The 18,531-nt window shown below is 44.6% G+C and overlaps 1 pseudogene; it reads left to right on the top strand.

Annotated features, from left to right (window-relative positions):
- Positions 1–9,345: 9,345 nt before the first annotated feature.
- Positions 9,346–9,463, top strand: LOC124712648 (annotated as a pseudogene).
- Positions 9,464–18,531: the final 9,068 nt, after the last annotated feature.

Consider the following 18,531-nt stretch of genomic DNA (forward strand, 5'->3'; position numbering starts at 1 on the left):
CATAGGAAAAGCTTCCTTCATTTACACCGATTTGGCACATTTCATTTGCAGGCATTGTGTCTTTAATGCAAGAGCCTATGATGAATACACGTGGAGCGCTGTGTTGGAAATCTGAGGTGCAACGGGAAGGTGGAACCCAGTGCTGGCCCCTAAATCACTTCTCTCGATTACACCCAGTGAGTCGCCGAGCTTATTGCCCACATCCGACGGAGAGTCACCATCTGCTGTATCACGTGTCCTCACTCATGGAGGCCTGTAACAGACGCTTGTGCGATAGTGTTCTACTCGATGGCGGCTTGTTCGAATCCTGATGGTGGAAGTTATTTTCATTTCTAGTATTCGGTTGACAATGAACGGACAGGTGGCACCGAAGAACTGACAGTTACCAGACGTTGCGCCAAAGGCCTGTGTTAAATACCGAAGGATCTAATTGGTGTCTGTTCTTTCAGTTGTGTCTGGAAGATTAGACACCACATGTATATCTCCATAGTCACATTAATCACGGGAAACACACAGAAACGGAACGTATCAGTATTGCGTGAAAGGTTTTCCTGCATCAAATGTTCAGAATACCCGCTTGTTTACGTTTGGTGACAAGGTACAGTAAGTTGTACTTCTTAGTTTTCACCTCCAGTGTCTACTGTTCCGTTTGATCGAAGTTAATGTTGGCATGTGGCTCACTTAATTGCTTGTGTTGACATGCCATGAACTTCATTGCTCCACTAGCATCAAGCAGCACATAGCATCACGGACTTGATGGTACAGTGCAATGGTAGTGTACTGCAATACCTCCACTGCGGAATTGGCAATTGCCCGTTTACTCTACGGATTAACAGATAGTAGTGGCCGTGGAGATCAGGGTTTCTATCGGAAAAGATTTCCAGAACGACAGTGCCCCAACAGGATCAATTGATCGTCGTGTTAAAAAAATGGCTCTAAGCACTATGGGACATAACATCTGAGGTCATCAGGCCCCTAGACTTCGAACTACGTAAACCTAACTAATCTAAGTACATCACACTCATCCATGCGCGAGGCATGGTTCCGGACTGAAGCGCCTAGAACCGCTCGGCTACCGCGGCCGGCGATCGTCGTGTTAGGCAGCATGGAAAACGTGCGCCTACTACTGGCGACTGGGGGACGCCTAGAAGGACGAGGACATCTCAAATGGAGGAGAATACTTCGTGCAGTTGACGACAACCCTAGTGTTAGCGTAAGGCAATTAGCTGCAGGAAATAATGCTGACCATATGACTGTCTCGACAGTGCTACATGAGATCTGCAAAACATGTGCAGATTCTATCAGTAGCTCGTTATACGGGTAGACCTCTCTAACATTCTGCGTGGTGTCTGTTGTTCTAAATCGTGTCTCCCTACCACTTTCGCGCAACGACGCTCTGAGCGTGTTTTTTAGGGAATTGACTAGTTTGAACCGGGGACCTGTTGCTAGTAAGGAGACGCCAGACCACACATGACATGTAGAGTTCAGAAGAGTTCAGTGAGACTAGCGATGATATAACCAAATACTTAATGATTTCAGCGTCAGCTCCACTGCACTCCCTGTAAAGGAATCTTAATACTAACTAAATTTAGTGGAAAGGGTTCAAGGCTTTCCTATTTTTAGTTAGCTGGTAAAATAACGTCGAAAAAGCAGTTAAGTTTACCATTGGAAATTTTATTCTACTCACAAAACATTCTTTATAAATTGCACTATTGACAAAAGGAAATGTTTTAATACAGGATGATAAAAACCAACTGCGTTCAACAAAAATGTGAACGAATATTCCCTGAATGGCTTTCCAAGTTCTACAATGGATCGAAGGATGACCTATGCCATATCACATCTATAATCTAGGTTTAAATTAAGTTTCACAAAAGAGAAAACTATCAAAATGGTCTACAGTGACCCTCAATTATCTTTAATTACTTATATAACTTGTCGCAAATTACAACGGCTGATGTGGCTTCTCAATAATTATATAACAGAAAAATCATCGCGTTTCAGATTTTAACTTACCTAGCATATGTGAATACCATGAGCTTCAATTGACGATCGACACTAGTATTACGTAAAAAGGGGATGTAACAGATGAGACTTCTGCAGTTCTGAGTGAAGCTTTATGCGCTGTTATGCGACATCGCGTGCGTTCATTACCTTGTCGTTGGGTAGGCAGCTTCAGGGGGGCAGCGGGCGGCGCAGTTCCACCTTCGCCGTCTCGGAAGCAACTTCTCTCCTAACTTCTCCTTACTACAATTTACCGAGTTTGGTTTAAAAAAAACTGTCTGGCTGTGTTTTCATCTGACCAATCAGGGTCTCAATGTTAACCTTAAACTCCGCCTACAAAAATTCTGTCTATCCAATGAGAAACGCTATACTTTTCACGGTGGGGCAATGTTTTTAACGTTTGCAACGTAACAGAGACGCGAAAAAGTCTCACGCTAAAACTTGCAGCTGGTGTGGCCATTTTAGTGTTATCGTAAGATCTATACTGTTCTTCTGGAGGGCCCTAGCTTTTAGCATGGGCTGGGGGGTGGTCCTGTCGGTTAGCTGGCAACGTGGGTGTCCGTCCCTTATCGTAGGGGCTTCTAGCTTAACACGGTTCTGCTCTCGGCTTCTGTTCTCGTTTCTCCCCTCGAAACTGCGTCTGTCTCACGGTGGGAAGGTATGACATGCATTTAGGCATTCTTGTGTTAGTCTGTGGTATTCCATTTGCTCACTCGTTACTCATATTACTTTGGTTAATTTAATGTCACGATTTATTCGGAGCTATGTGACATACTACTGGATTTGCTTATCATGTCATGGTTTTCATGGAAGGTGTTGGATATGCCTGACACCTTACACCTCATTTAGCAATGTGTCAGCTCTCACTTTAGTGCAACCGTGCTCTTCACAGATGAGGCTTCGTATCAAAGTAGATTATTAATGTGTTGAAGAATTGTAGAAACTGACCTCTGACAAGGAAACAAAACGTTTTCGGACCCAAGTCCATACAATACTTTCTTCTCCTTAGTGTGAAGAATGTTTCCTAAAAGTTAGACCATACGTTAGTCTTATACGCTGTATGTAGTGACAGTTGAAAACTTGTGCTACGCCAGGACTCGAACCCGGATTTCCTGCGTGTGTATGTGTGTGAATTCCTGAGGGACAAAACTGCGGAGGACATCGGTCCCTAGACTTACACACTACTTATAGTAACTTATGCTAAGAACAGCACACACCCCATGTCCGAGGGAGGACTGGAACCTCCGGCGGGAGGGGCCGCGCAGTTCGTGACATGGCGCCTCTAACCGCGCGACCACTCCGCGTGGGGGTTAACCATGAAGCCAATATATTACCATAATATGGCTAGCCAGATCATTACTGAACCCTGCCATGTTTCACTCTTGGTACGTAATGTGGGACAGAGCCGGCCGTTGTGGCCGAGTGGTTCTAGGTGCTTCAGTCTGTAACCGCGCGACAACTACGGTCGCAGGTTCGAATCCTGCCTCGGGCATGGATGTGTGTGATGTCCTTACGTTAGTTAGGTTAACGTAGTTCTAAGTTCTAGGGGATTGATGACCTCAGATGTTAAGTCCCATAGTGCTCAGAGCCATTTGACCCAAACTCGAATAGCAGCTGGAAACAGTGCGAAACAGGACTTATTCGACGAAATGACTTTCTTCCATTGCTCTATGGCCTAGGTTTTATAGCTTCGCCACCACGTTTTCCTGTTACGGGTATTTGCATCACTGATGAGTGGTTTTGGAATTCCAGCCAGCCCTGCAGTTCCCTGCTAATGGAACTTCCTTCGTATTGTTTTGGTGTTGACAGCGTTCGCGAGTGGGACATTCAGTTCTGCAGTGACTTTTGCTGTTGTGGTCCTCTTATTTTTCATCACAATTCTCTTAAATAACAGTCTGTCAGGATCACTCAAAAAACACTTTCGTCCACATCGTGATTTAGTGGTTGATATTTATCCGCTTTTCCTGCATGCGGTATTGATCTTCGATATTGTGCCTCCTGAAACACCACGCACTTCGGCTCCCTTGATTGCAAAAGCACCCATCATACGAGCACCAAAAATTTGCCCACGTTCTGAATCCTTTATCTTCAACACAATGCGCTCACGACTGCACAGAACATTGTTCTGACCACGCTGTATTGAGGACACTGTACAGGTGCCATTCGCAATAAAATGCGACAACGCAACCTGTAGGCTTGCCTAGCATCTCCATTTACGTTCAAGCATGAATGTCTCGCAGAGTTTCTGTATTTTTGTCCAACCCACGTTTGTTTAGGGGATCCGACGGTACATTTGTTCAGTCCACTTGACTCGGCGGCATCTCGTTTCCGACTTTGACGTTGTAGTACCGGTATGAACACATAAACATTCTGCATGTTTGGAAAACACTTCAGTCAACTGGCCAAGTTCGGCAAGCACTTGCAGCAAGATGCAAGTAAATACCGGGTGATTGAAAAGTTAGTATAAATTTGAAAACTTAATAAACCACGGAATAATGTAGATAGGTAAAAATTGACACACATGCTTGGAATGACATGGGGTTTTATTAGAACAAAAAAAAAATTGCTATACGCGTGAAAGATCTCTTGCGTGCGTCGTTTGGTGATGATCGTGTGCTCAGCCGCCACTTTAGTCATGCTTGGCCTCCCAGGTCACCAGACCTCAGTCCGTGCGATTATTGGTTTTGGGGTTTCCTGAAGTCGCAAGTGTATCATGATCGACCGACATCTCTAGGGATGCTGAAAGACAACATCCGACGCCAATGCCTCACCATAACTCAAGACATGCTTTACAGTGCTGTTCACAACATTATTCCTCGACTACAGCTATTGTTGATGAATCATGGTGGACATATTGAGAATTTCCTGTAAAGAACATCATCTTTGCTTTGTCTTACTTTGTTATGCTAATTATTGCTATTCTGATTTGATGAACCGCCATCTGTCGGACATTTTGTGAACATCTGTAATTTTTTGGTTCTAATAAAACCTCATGTCATTCCAAGCATGTGTGTCAATTTGTACCTCTCTATCTACATTATTCCGTGATTTATTCAGTTTTCAAATTTATGCTGACTTTTTTATCACCCGGTACTTCCACTGACTTGTTGAAGTTACCTCTGGAAATTGCCGAAATTTGCGGACGTCCACTTATTAGTCATTTTCCAAGATTTGAGGACACTTTCTTGCTTCTGGACGCATGACTTAAACCCTGTTGTCCCCCTGTTTCCTATCTGAGGGTTGGAAGCAGAGGTCTCACCCTCTCCCCATTCTGTAATACAACACAAATACGCCACTACACTGTACTCACACCCATTAAATTCACCTTCTTCTTCTTTTCTCTTGGCTCTACAGCTGGCGATGAGCCCTGGCTTGCCGGCCGTGGTGGCCGAGCGGTTCTAGGCGCTACAGTCTGGAACCGCGCGACCGCTACGGTCGGCAGGTTCGAATACTGCCTCGGGCATGGATGTGTGTGATGTCCTTAGGTTGGTTAGGTTTAAGTAGTTCTAAGTTCTAGGGGACTGATGACCTCAGCAGTTAAGTCCCATAGTGCTCAGAGCCATTTGAACCATCTTTTTGAGCCTTGGCTTCCACAATTTCCTTCCATTTCTCTCGGTCCTTTGCCAATACTATCCAATTTATACAGCCCATCTTCCTAAGATCTTCGATTACTCCATCTCCCCATCTGGCTCTTGGTCGACTACGTCCTCTCTGCCTTGCTGGCTTTCCTTGTAATATTCTTTTTGGTACTTCTGTATCATTCATGCGAGCCACATGTCCTGCCCACCTCAGTCTGGATGATTTCACTATCCTTCTGATGGACTGGTCTTTGTAAATGATATACAGCTCGTGGTTGTATCTCCTCCTCCATCCTCCTCTTTCACAGATTGGGACGATAATTCGTCTAAGTACCTTTCTTTCAAATGCAACCAGTGTTTCAATATCTTTAGTTGTTAATGCCCAGGCTTCAGAGGCATATGTAAGCACTGGTCGTATAAGTGATTTATACATAGTTAATTTCGTGGTACGAGTCAGGAGCCTTGAGGATAGAAGTCTTGTTAGGGAAGAATAGACTCTATTGGCCAGTATTAATCTCTGCTTCATTTCATAGGAGGTATCATTTAGATGCGTAACTGTCGAGCTCAGGTACCTGAAATTTTCAACTATCTCAAATGTATAATTACCCATTTGGCATATTTTCTCTATGTGCTTTTCCAGTTGCCATATATTATGTTTTTTTGTTCATTAATAATTGACCCCATGTTCCTACTAGCCAAGGGCTGTAAATGTCTCTTCCATAGCTTTTTGGGTTCTTGCTATTATATATATGTCAGCATCTGAACTGATTTATAGAAGATCGTTCCCCTATTCAGAAGGTTTACGTTTCTCATCGCCTTCTCCAGGGCGACATTAAAGAGAAGACATGCCAATGCATCCCCTTGTCGCACTCCATTTTTAATACTCAATGTATTGGACATCATTCCTGCTATTCTTACACTACCTTTTGTTTCGCTCATTGTCATTCTCACCAGCCAGCCTTTCCGACTTTCTCGAGATTCCCAGTTCATCTAGAGCTTGGTATAACTGCTCTCTATTTATGCTATCATAAGCTGCTTTGAAATCTGTAAAGAGGTGATGCGTGCCAACTCCGTATTCGTTTCTTTTTCCAGGATTTGTCTTAAGATGAATATTTGATCTATAGTTGACTTCCCGGGAAGGAATCCTCATTGGTACGGCCCCGTCTCCCTCTGAATGATCGGGAGTATTCTGTCGAATAGTATATTACAGAATATTTCATATCCCAAATCAAGTAGTGTGATCCATTTGTAGTTGCCACACTCCATCTAATCTCCATTAAAGTCACCTACTCTCAACAGATAGAAAAGACTCGTAATTCCCGAACGAAAGGAGCCAACATGCACGAAGGAACGACACATTTATAATGAACTAAAATCTACGAGTATAGGTGAAGTTACACTACTGGCTATTAAAATTGCTACACCACGAAGATGACGTGCTACAGACGCGAAATTTAACCGACAAGAAGAAGATGCTGTGATATGCAAATGATTAGCTTTTCAGAGCATTCACACAAGGTTGGCACCGGTGGCGACAGCTACAACGTGCTGACGTGAGGAAAGTTTCCAACCGATTTCTCATACACAAACAGCAGTTGACCGGCGTTGCCTGGTGAAACGTTGTTGTTCAATTGGTTCAAATGGCTCTGAGCACTATGCGACTTAACTTCTGAGATCATCAGTCGCCTAGAACTTAGAACTAATTAAACCTAACTAACCTAAGGACATCACACACATCCATGCCCGAGGCAAGATTCGAACCTGCGACCGTAGCGATTGCTCTGTTCCAGACTGTAGCGCCTAGAACCGCACGGCCACTCCGGCCGGCAAACGTAGTTGTGATGCCTCGTGTAAGGAGGAGTAATGCGTACCATCACGTTTTCGACTTTGATAAAGGTCGGATTGTAGCCTATCGCGACATTGCTGCTCGCGTTGGTCGAGATCCAATGACTGTTAGCAGAATATGGAATCGGTGGGTTCAGGACGGTAATACGGACCGCCGTGCTGGATCCCAACGGCCTCGTATCACTAGCTGTCGAGATGACAGGCATCTTATCCGCATAGCTGTAACGGATCGGGCAGCCACGTCTCAATCGCTGAGTCAACAGATGGGCACGTTTGCAAGGCAATAACCATCTGCACGAACAGTTCGACGACGTTTGCAGCAGCATGGACTATCAGCTCGGAGACCATGGCTGCGGTTGCTCTTGACGCTGCATGAAGTATAGGAGCACCTGCGATGGTGTACTCAACGACGAACCTGGGTGCACGAATGGCAAAACGTCATTTCTTTCGGATGAATCCAGGTTCTGTTTACAGCATCATGGTGGTCGCATCCGTGTTTGGCGACATCGCGGTGAACGCACATTGGAAGCGTGTATTCGTCATCGCCATACTGGCGTATCACCAGCGTGATGGTATGGGGTGCCATTGGTTACACGTCTCGGTCACCTCTTGTTTGCATTGACGGCATTTTGAACAGTGGACGTTACATTTCAGATGTGTTACGACCTGTGGCTCTACCCTTCATTCGATCCATGCGAAACCATTTCAGCAGGATAATGGACGAGCGCATGTTGCAGGTCCTGTACGTGCCATTCCGGATACAGAAAATGTTCGATTACTGTCCTGGCTAGCACATTCTGCAGACCTCTCACCAATTGAAAACGTCTGGTCAATGGTGGCCGAGCAACTGGCTCGTCACAATACGCCAGTCACTACTGTTGATGAACTGTGGTATCGTGTTGAAGCTTGGGGCAACTGTACCTGTACACGACATCCAAGCTCAGTTTGACTTAATGCCCAGGCGTATCAAGGCCGTTATTACGGCCAGAGGTGGTTGTTCTGGATACTGATTTTTCAGGATCTATGCAGCCAAATTCCGTGAATATGTAATCAGATGTCAGTTCTAGTATAATATATTTGTCCAATGAATACCCGTTTATCATCTGCATTTCTTCTAGGTGTAGCAATTTTAATAGCCAGTAGTGTATTTAATTGCTGGACACCTTAATGTTTCATCGTGGTTCTCAGCTGGTGGGGAGAGGGAGACGTTTTTCTCGCACCTGCCTTCGGGACACCTGGAATCCGCTTACCGGCCTTTTTGGTTCATTAGGCCGGCGGCTTCCTAAGAAGCTCCGCTGCGGCGAACAAAAAAGAAGGGCGGCTCGTGGTGCGTCTGGGTGTGCGGTCTCAGGTTACGCAGGCGGTGCAGCACGGACAATGAGGCGAGGCACGGCGGCCGTGGACTTCGGCAGAAGGCTGGTGGAGGAATGCCGGCCTGACCACGCGGTTTCACTGCCGGGTGATCGGCTGCCGCGAGACGATAATGAGAGGCGCAGCGGCAAGTGCAAGGCCGAGTCTGACACACAAACAGCCGCCACGCGGTGGAGGAAAGGGGGACAGACTCTCCCCCGCCGTAGAAAGCGGCCACCGCAGCGGCCGCCGCAGCGACAGTGAATCGGCGGCCGTCGGCGTGTGTACACCGCGTCACACGCTCCGTCCAGAAGCTTCGCGCTGCGTCACCGCTGCTGCGCCGACAGAGGGCGCAAGACAGGCTGCGAGGCTCCTCAAGACTACACGCGACGCAGGCTCAAGGTAAGCCTGCCGGCTCCACTCACTGTTTCCTGCGGGTACCAAATACTCGGCGCTGTAGTGCATGTGGTCTAACACGACGATCTAGGTCAGTGTAGTCCCACTTTTCAATACTGACGTTATGGCGCATACCTCGGACCGCAAATGTACCAATCTTGTTATTAACTGAGGCAACGGCCTTACCGCAGTGGATACACCGGTTCCCGTGAAATCACCGAAGCTAAGCGCTGTCGGACATGGTCTGCACTTGGATGGGTGACCATCCAGGCCGCCATGCGCTGTTGCCATTTGTCGGGGTGCACTTAGCCTCGTTATGCCATTTGAGGAGCTACTCGATCGAATAGTAGCGGCTTCGGTCAAGAATACCATCATAACGACCGAGAGAGCAGTGTGCTGACCCCACGCCCCTCCTATCCGCATCCTCCACTGTGGATGACACGGCGGTCGGATGGTCCCGGTAGGCCACTCGTGGCCTGAAGACAGAGTGCTTTTTTTTGTTGTTAACTGGTATACTACACTATTAAAATTGCTACACCTAGAAGAAATGCAGATGATAAACGGGTGTTCATTGAACAAATATATTATACTAGAACTGACATGTGATTACATTTTCACGCAATTTGGGTGCATACATCCCCAGAAATCAGTACCCAGAACAACCACCTCTGGCCGTAATAACGGCCTTGATACGCCTGGGCATTGAGTTAAACAGAGCTTGGATGGCGTGTACAGGTACAGCTGCCCATGCAGCTTCAACACGATACCACAGTTCATCAAGTGTAGTGACTGGTGTATTGTGACGAGCCAGTTGCTCGGCCACCATTGACCAGACGTTTTCAATTGGTGAGAGATCTGGAGAATGTGCTGGCCAGGGCAGCAGTCGACCATTTTCTGTATCCAGAAAGGCCTGTACAAGACCTGCAACAAGTGGTCGTGCATTATCCTGCTGAAATGTAAGGTTTCGCAGGGATCGAATGAAGGGTAGAGGCACGGGTCGTAACAAATCTGAAATGTAACGTCCATTGTTCAAAATGCCGTCAATGCAAACAAGAGGTGACCGAGACGTGTAACCAATGGTACCCCATACCATCACGCCGGGTGATACGCCAGTATGGCGATGACGAATACCCACTTCCAATGTGCGTTCACCGCGATGTCGCCAAACACGGATGCGACCACCATGATGCTGTAAACAGAACCTAGATTCATCCAAATAAATGACGTTTTGCCATTCGTGCACCCAGGTTCGACGTTGAGTACACCATCGCAGGCACTCCTGTCTGTGATGCAGCGTCAAGGATAACCGCAGCCATGGTCTCCGAGCTGATAGTCCATGCTGCTGCAAACGTCGTCGAACTGTTGGTGCAGATGGTTGTTGTCTTGCAAACGTCCCCATCTGTTGACGATCCGTTACAGCCATGCGAATAAGATGCCTGTCATCTCGACTGCTAGTGATACGAGGCCCATGGGATCCAGCACGGCGTTCCTTATTACCCTCCTGAACCCACCGATTCCATATTCTGCTAACAATCATTGGATCTCGACCAACGCGAGCAGCAATGTCGCGATACGATAAACCGCAATCGTGATATGCTACAATCCGACCTTTATCAGAGTCGGAAACCTGATGGTACGCATTTCTCTTCCTTACGCGAGGCATCACAACAACGTTTCACCAGGCAACGCCGATCAACTGGTGTTTGTGTATGAGAAATCGGTTGGAAACTTTCCTCGTGTCAGCACGTTGTAGGAGTCGCCACCGACGCCAACCGTGTGTGAATGCTCTGAAAAGCTTGTCGTTTGCATATCACATTATCTTCTATCTGCCGGTTAAAATTCGCGTCTGTAGCACATCATCTTCGTGGCGTAGCAATTTTAATGGCGAGTAGTGTACAAGAATTAGTGCGTTACGAGCCGCCAATAGACTAGCTATAGTAAGGACACTGGCCGTAAGAGTACTGATCGGAACGCTTGGCGTTAACTGTTCTCAGCTTCAGATTGCTGCCACCCTCAGCACCACCAAATATGAGAGGCGTAAATTGCCTGACGAAGTGTTTTTGTGTGTGAACCGATGATTAATTGAATAAAGCCCGCCCGGTTAGCCGAGCTGTCTTGTTCACGGCTTTCTGGAACGAGAAGGAGCGCCTGGTCCCCGGCACGAATCCGACCGACGGACTTGTGTCGAGGTCCGGTGAGCCGGCCAGTCTGCGGATCGTTTTTAGGCGGTTTTCCATCTGCCTCGGCGAATGTGGGCTGGTTTCCTTTACACCGCCTCAGCAACACTACGTCGGCGATTGCTTCGCAAACAAGTTGTCGAAGTACGCGTACACCACCATACTCTAGCACGCAAACATGGTGGTTACACACGTCTGGAGTGAGACGTTCCCTAGGGGGGGGGGGGGGGGTCCACTCGGGGCCGGACCGCACAATAACCCTGGGTTGGGTGTGGGGCAGCAGAGGGGTGAAGTGGACTGCGGTAGTCGTCGTGGAGTTGTGGACCACTACGGCTGCGGCGGGGACGGAGCCTGGTTAACATACAAAATACAATACAACTAAATAAAACTTTGGCTAGGGACCCCTCAATTTTTACAGTTTCTCAGATGCCGGCCATATTTATCGTTTTAAAAAAATTCTACTCGCCAAAATTTAACTGTGATAATAACCTTTTATGAACTCCTGAAAGTATTTTTTTTCTGGGGTACATATATAATTACACTTTTCTTTCACATAGCATACTTTTTTTGTATGAAACTCTGTGAAACAAGGATTTTTACGCACGACTATTTTCCACTTGCTGCGCTGGTATGTAGTGTCTTTTCTTACAGTGTTTCGTGGTTCAAAAAAACGAAGAAACACCAGAAAAGAAAACAGCGTTCCAACTTAATTTTACGAAATATTCGAGGTTTGACACAATTCTTCCTGTACAAAGCCTGGATCATCATCTGAATCGTCGATATCGCCATTGTCATTCTCAACAAATTGTCGCCCCAATTCACTCAAAATTTCACCCTTCCCAAGAAAATGTGCAGCCATGTCTATCGTCGCTTTACGCACTGAACGAGTAGACCCACCTTCCAGCAGCTCAGCTTCATGCAACAAATGGCTGTTTTAGCAACTTCATGTCCCTCGCAACGCATCGAGCCCGTAAACATACGTGGTTTCATGTTTAACAGCGGAAGAAACTGTACACCGTCACATGTCGGGATCGGCAATCTACCGAAATTTTCGCATTGCGCCTATTGACGGGATTGGCTGTCAAAGTGTTAGGAACAGTAATTGTACTCATTTCAAATGCATTATGCAATATGAGATACGATCACAAGTTTTACTAAATTTTTTGATTATCATTTTTATTCTACTCGCTGCATTATATTACAACTGCTTTAATTTAATTTTATATACCTTGCTACAAATATGTATCGTATTTGAAGATGGTGTTCTCTATAACGCGCATTCCCGTATCCATGTTACTTTCATTTGAAATTTATACCATAGCAGCTGATCGGTACGAGGCACATACACCAATGAGTTGTCAGCCCTGGAAGGCAGAAACATCCCCCCCGCCTTTCTCATCCTCTAACCAAGCAGTGGTCGCACTACCTACCCCACTGTCTCCGAGATAAGTGGCTAACACTACTTAGCTCGCGGCCCAAATCACCAATGTCAGTTAAAATTAAGCGTATCTTAAAATACTGCTTTCTCTGTAAGCAATTCTCTATGTTACTGAGCAGGAAAACTACACTATTTAAAAAGTTCTTAACATTAGCTGACATTTTTGGATTTTGCTGTTAGTTGTGAGATACATATTGTCATAAAATATGACCGGCCGTTTCGAATAGTTGATTGGAGCCGCAAGTGGGCCGCGAGCTGCAGTTTGACGGCCACTGATCTAGGGTGGTACATTTCGAATCAGTCATACACTCAGGAGTGAAGCACACCAAACGCTCTTTTATACACAAATTAGCTGGCAAACCCCGCATCGCCCGCGCATTCATTTTGCTAATTTTCTATTAGAAACGAAAACAAAAAATAAACTGTGTTTCTTGTGAAATATGGGAAAAAATTCATTTACATGAATTCGTGAAAACAGCTTTGAAGTTATGCAGTAGACTCGGTGTGAGACGATCACTGCAGTTTCTGTACGCTGGGCGCTGCTGCTTCGCACGTCTACAACGCGATTTTGTAAACGTTTCTATGGCAACACCTCCTGATAGCTCCATAGAGCCGGCCGAGGTGGGCGAGCGGATCTAGGCGCTTCAGTCAGGAACCGCGCGCCTGCTTCGGGCGCAGGTACGAGTCTTGTCTCGGACATGGATGTGTGTGATGTCCTTAGGTTAGTTAGGTTTAAGTAGTTCTAAGTCCAGGGGACTGATGACCTGAGATGTTGAGTCCCATAGTGCTTAGAGGCTTTTGAAGCTCTATAGGTGGCTATTGTTTTCGCCTACAGCCATTTGCACTTAGCAGTTGAAATCTGCCAAAAGCGCTGCTAGGTGTCAGGCATTTCCTTAAGTTGATTCGACTGCAGCAGTGTCTTATTGTTGAAGAATAGGCCGTAAGTGTATTAAAACTTCACACATGATGTGCAGTTTTTCACGCATCTCACTGTTTATGACGTCACGTGTCCTCTTTATGACGTTGTATCTCGTGAACTATGCGTGGTACGATGATATAATTGTGTACGTGCATTTAGTGGCATATGTGGATACTGTAAGCGAAATGTATTGCGAACGGAGTTAGTAGCACCGAAGTAACAAATTAAACGCCGTGCATGATACAGTAGTTTTTCACGCACTTCAGTGTTTATGACGCCATATCTCCTGTAGTTTAATAGGTAGGCAGTCCCTACCCTCTTAGCGATTGTTGCCTGACAGCATGGGATATGTGTGCCACATTTGGTTGAGTTTGGTCCAGTAGTTTAGGAGGAGATGTGTATGTAACACACACACACACACACACACACACACACACACACACACACACACGCATCCATTTTTATAATACGAATGCATGTCTTGAAAAGACTGATATCGTGAATAATCAAAAGCTGCTGTAGCGTGTATTTATTTATCGACGACCTATATCGGTCAAGCGACAATTTTCAAGTCACGGATACCTTTACATCAGGATAACATCCTCAGTCCTGAGCTCAGATTTTATTAACGAATAGTTTATATTCGCTGTCAGAGCTTTGTTTTGGACAAAATAGGATTGAAATACTGATTTTAAGAAATGAAGTGATTCACCACATTTTCAAAGTTAATAGTGTTTATGTTATAAAATAACTGAAATATGTCCTACACTCAAAAAATTCAACATTATATCTCCTAAAACTTATGAAAATGCCAGTAGAGTGAGAAAGTATACTGCGTTAGGCCAAAAATTTTCGAGACTGGATTAATAAAAAATGGAGAGAAGTTAAGATGGCGGTTTTAATGCTTCAGCTGTTCTACACAGTCAACCCCGCATGAGTACAGCGCGCAGAACGTTCACACACCCACGTGTAACTATCAAAAAAGTTCTTCTTTTGGATGTTGCTCAACTCGTACGTCACATTCACACCTTCTTCGATCTTGGCGAATCACCAGAGACCGATGCACTTTGCCGCTTTGTGTTATGTTCGTATTCATAAAACAAAGTCTCACCACAGGTGATTATTTTTTCCAGAAAAAAACTGTCCCCGTTTGTCGTTTCAGTCAAATCGCGGCAAGCGTTTACCAGTAGTTTTTGTTCTGCAGTCAAAGTGTGCTGAAAAAACATTGCTCATAGTTTTCTCATTTTCAAAACGTTCTGGAGAATGTCATAAAGACTTGATTTAGAGATGTTCAGTTCGTTGCTCTATTACGATTTGTGACCCAAAACTGACGACACACTACGCCCTCATGGCCACTACTTAACACTGCCAGCTCACAGCTGACTGCTCGACCGCATATCCATTGTTTATGGTCGTTAGTTGAAAAATGGTTCAAATGGCTGTTAGCACTATGGGACTTAACTTCTGAGGTCATCAGTCCCCTAGAACTTAGAACTACTTAAACCAAACTAACCTAAAGACATCACACACATCCATGCCCGAGGCAGGATTGGAACCTGCGACCGTAGCGGTCGCGCGGTTCCGGACTGAAGCGCCTAGAACCGCTCGTCCACCGAAGCCGGCTATTAGTTGAAGCTGCCTCCGTAGACATTGCGCTACCGTCGCTTATACGCCAGGAATAAAATGAGTCTGGGAACTGTTTTAACGAACGCTCTAGGTCGATGTCGAAGTAGTCCTAGCGCTACACCAAAAACGTTATGTCGCTGTATAGTTGCGATGATATACACTATCACTTATTCCATGATGTAGGATATATTACCATCCTGTATCATGTTCTAAACACATTGTAGTTCAAAATTACTAGGAACAAATAGAAATAATCAGAAGCTATTACATATCAGGCACATGCAGAGTTCAAAGACAAGTGGTCCACTGAAAACTCATGGTGTAAACTACATGCTACAATCAAGACACGTCGAGTTGAGTTCGTTCCCATAATTACATAACTAGAAAAAATTGGACGTGGTATATATGCTACATAAGGACTGAGGAGGTTAAAGGAAGGTTCCTTGGAGCCAGGTACATAATTATAGTTGCAGCTTCTGTCTCCTATGCAGTGATGCAAGCTATAGAGTATGTGATAGGAATTTTGTGAGAGAGCTCTCTGAGGAGGCCAATGAACTGCCAAATTGTGAACTTAGTGGCTAATAGAAAAATATGTAACGGAGACGGTGTATTTAATGACTAATAGAAAAATAGATATTGGATGCAAGTATAAGTGATAGATGAAGCACTGATAATAATTGTGTACTTTTACCAGATGTAGTGTTAATCGGACACGAAGATTTACCTGAAGCCGGTGACACATTACAGCAGCTTTTGGTGGTTTCGTGATGGTGTTCTTTAAATGCTCTGAAGTTGTGCAACACAGTTTACAAAAAAACAAATGTCTTGATTGCAATTTTGTGGATTTAAAACAGTTAACCACTCTGAGTCATCAGAATCAATTGCTACGAAAGCAACACGTCAAGTGTAACGTCCTGCTAATTGTTCTATTATCTCTAAATGAGTAATGATAGCATTTTCATAAACACTAAAAATCTTCCTAGTTCGACAATTGGTAGCTGTTGTTCCGAAGAATACGTTCCAATTCCGTTCTTACTTAATTATCGCTCGCATGCGAGGATAACTAACCAATACCTCTTTTCTCAGCAGCGTAGGTCGTCTGTGTTACCATCCGTGTTGTTGAACACTACAAAGAATAATCTATTACAAAAAGCTCAAACAGCAAATTGATTGCAACCGTAGGTTCAAACTAAAAATTTGTACACAACTGAAAACGTCTTAATTTAACTTTTTCATTAATAATTATTTACCGTCGTGCAGTGGTTACAAATAATAAGCACAGCATCGACAGTCCAACCAACAGTACAGAAATATTTTCAGTTGTGACTGTAACCAAATTTCCGTACTGCCTGCTTGCGTATCCGGAGAAGAGAATGTAGATTAACAAAAGCTAGTGATAAAACAAGCACTTCGACGGCAAATATTATAGCAGAGATGAAGTAATCAAGCAAAAATTACATAATCTCGCATCGAAACTGTAACAGGTACCACGCAAGTCATCGTGTTTTTTGTCTTAAGTGACTATGATGAGTGTCATGTGAAAAAACTTTGTGTTCTGCCTTACGGCAGGTCTGGTCATGTGGGAAGCCTCGTCAGAGAGGTCCACCCCATGAGCGTCTATGGAAGTGATTCCAGTGGTGGTTTCCCGTTGCCTTCCACTGATGATGATAAAATGATATTGAGGACAACACAACACCCAGTCCCTGAGTGCACAAAACCTCCGACCCAACCGGGAATCGAACCCGGGCCCCTTGGCGTAACCGACCGCCGCGCTGTCCACTCAGCTATCGGGGCGGACTCGTTATGTGAGGAGCTGTGTAATTTTCGTGACAAAATATTGGTTCTGACGATGACTCACTAGACGCGAAAACAGTTAAGTTAAATTTCGATCAAGACATTTGTGAATAAAAGCGTTTTTCAAATACATCGTGTACTGCAGTCTGACAGTGTGAAATCTCAGCGAAGCTCGCAGAAGTCCATTTTCCGTAACGGATGCCACCCAAAATAAATGGTACTTGGTTATTACAGTAATACACCATGGCTAGGGTCCCGTTTGGTGTCGTCTACCTGTGGGTAATTACCCCCTGACGGATAAAATGTAATGTTCTGAGTGCTAAAAAAGAAAGCGATTCCATTGTGTTTCAGTCACGGAACGAATATATTTTTAAAACATAGTTGCTATTATCAATATTTCGTAAGGTTCAGATGGTTCAAATGGCTCTGAGCACTATGGGACTTAACTTCTGAGGTCATCAGTCCCCTAGAACTTAGAACTACTTAAACCTAGCTAACTTAAGGACATCACACACATCCATGCCCGAGGCAGGATTGGAAACTGCGACCGTAGCGGTCGCGCGGTTCCAGACTATAGCGCCTAGAACCGCTCGACCACCCCGGCCGGCTATTTCGTAAGGCTGTAATAGTCATTACCTAAGTTATCAATAATTAAATTCTTTTCCCAATTACTAGCATTAACGTGTGACACGAGGCGGTCGATGTTAAAGCTTGTGAAACGAATGTATGAACATCGTGTTCTTTACATAGTCCACATGCTACACAAATACTTCCCACCATGTATCTGTGACAGTAAAAGTGAGACATATGTATCACATATGTTTAAATATCTCATGAAAACGCCCGCAGTAGACCAGAAATTGCTTATTATTCGCAATAAGTGAAATGACGGATAATTCAGTTCAACAATAATATGTAATGGCTACTACACTGCTTTAAGACCTACACTTTATTGCTGTTATTACTATCATATTATTATTATTATTAGTGTTCAGCAATCAAGTGATTTACAATCTACCACATTTTAACTTGGTAGATTTTAAATGGTGTTGTAGGGTGTGGTGAAACAATTGTCAGTACAGTGAGGAATGGTGCAGAGGAAGCATGTGTTGTAAGAAGTGTCTACCCTCAATGTGCATCGTTATATTTCTTTTCTGAGAAGCAGTTGTACATAGCTCTTGTGAAGCACAGAGGATTGCATCATTGTTCCATAAATAAAGTGATTCATTAGTTCATGATTTAATAAAAATCTATAAAACTAAATATAATTTGTCTACCTTTGTTTTAAAAATCAAAGTTTTCAAAACCGTTAATGTTGCTGAGTGAGAAGGGGGGGGGGTTACTAATATATGACTACTTCAGAAAGATTAAGAACCACTGCTTTATAAAATGTTAACAACCAGA

The sequence above is a fragment of the Schistocerca piceifrons genome, chromosome 8, assembly GCF_021461385.2.
Source record: "Schistocerca piceifrons isolate TAMUIC-IGC-003096 chromosome 8, iqSchPice1.1, whole genome shotgun sequence".
Taxonomy (NCBI): Eukaryota; Metazoa; Arthropoda; class Insecta; order Orthoptera; family Acrididae; genus Schistocerca; species Schistocerca piceifrons.